The sequence below is a fragment of the Nannospalax galili genome, unplaced genomic scaffold, assembly GCF_000622305.1.
Source record: "Nannospalax galili isolate Female #2095 unplaced genomic scaffold, S.galili_v1.0 scaffold241, whole genome shotgun sequence".
Lineage (NCBI taxonomy): Eukaryota > Metazoa > Chordata > Mammalia > Rodentia > Spalacidae > Nannospalax > Nannospalax galili.
In genome coordinates this window covers 3,284,668-3,285,819 of record NW_008345602.1, presented here as the reverse complement: position 1 = coordinate 3,285,819, position 1,152 = coordinate 3,284,668, and the positions used below count along the sequence as shown (strand labels likewise).

At 37.2% G+C, this 1,152-nt stretch overlaps 1 protein-coding gene across 1 annotated transcript in view; it reads left to right on the top strand.

The window, feature by feature from the left end:
- Smarca2 (SWI/SNF related, matrix associated, actin dependent regulator of chromatin, subfamily a, member 2) overlaps window positions 1-1,152 on the top strand; it is a 184,032-nt gene that overhangs the window by 65,097 nt on the left and 117,783 nt on the right. The gene's annotated exons all lie outside the window — the stretch shown is intronic.

Genomic DNA, 1,152 nt, shown 5'->3' with positions numbered 1-1,152 from the left:
TAAAAAAAAAAAAAAAATTCTGAAGTCTTTTAGACCTAGGAGGGAGTCTGTTAGAATCCGAGTCTGGGAACTGAAGTAGAAAGGGTAACATGAGCATGTCTTAATTTATTGACAATCTGCATTTCTCTCTAAATGTGACTCTTGTTTGAATCCTTGGATATAATTCTTACCCCAAAAGAAACACATTTCTCAGTCTCTTGGAAGAAACACTTAACATGGTTAGACCATCAAATGAGACTCTTGGATATTTTCACTAGGAATTAAGAAAAAATAAAGATATTTGTTAGATTATTATCAAATGGTTAATCAGTACAAGTAAATGGATTAAGTGATTTAATATTCTTTGCTGCAGTCTAGTTAATGCAGTCTGGTGTGTATCAGTATACAGGCATCTTCATGCAGCTTGCCAAGGAGCAGGTAACACAACCATACTGATACTAACTGACCAGGATCTTAAGACCATGGCTGTTTTCCTTCTGTATTTCAGATCTTTGTTTTCTAAATTAGTATCCCATGAACATTTACTACTTCTGAAAACCAATAAAAATTACATTTAGAAAAGTATGACCATTAAAAAGCAAATACTTTTGTGGCATGGTAGTATCTCCCAGCTACTTTTTTCTTGCTTACTTGAGTGAACAGGCCAGTAAATTATATGCTACAGTTTTCTTTTTAAAGAAGAGCCTGGGAGTGCAGAAATAAGATAAATTGGGCTGCTTAGGTTGACTGTGCTGCTTGGAGACTGGCAGCTGCAGACAGCTCCTGACTGCTAGGAAGAGATGCAGTCAGACCAAGGGACAAAAGAGCCCCAGGTCACCAGCTAGTAAGTGGCTTGTGGCACCTCATTTCTAGTAGGCAAAGGCCCAGTTCTGAGTTCTCAGCTTACTCCCCAGTACTAAATGACCTGATGTCATCGTCTTGATGTCACCATTGGTACTATGTCTGTGTGTGTGCTTTCTGTCATGAGTTATGGAAACATATAGTTACCTTTAAACCTGCTTTGAACACTGTTAGTAGTGGATATAATGAATATTTAGTGATACCTTCCAAGTGGAGTTTGGTTCATAGCAGTAGGAAGATAGTGAATCCTCTGCCAAGGTAATGGTGTTTTTTTTTTTTTTTTAATACTCAAAAATGTGTGGTATGAAAGAG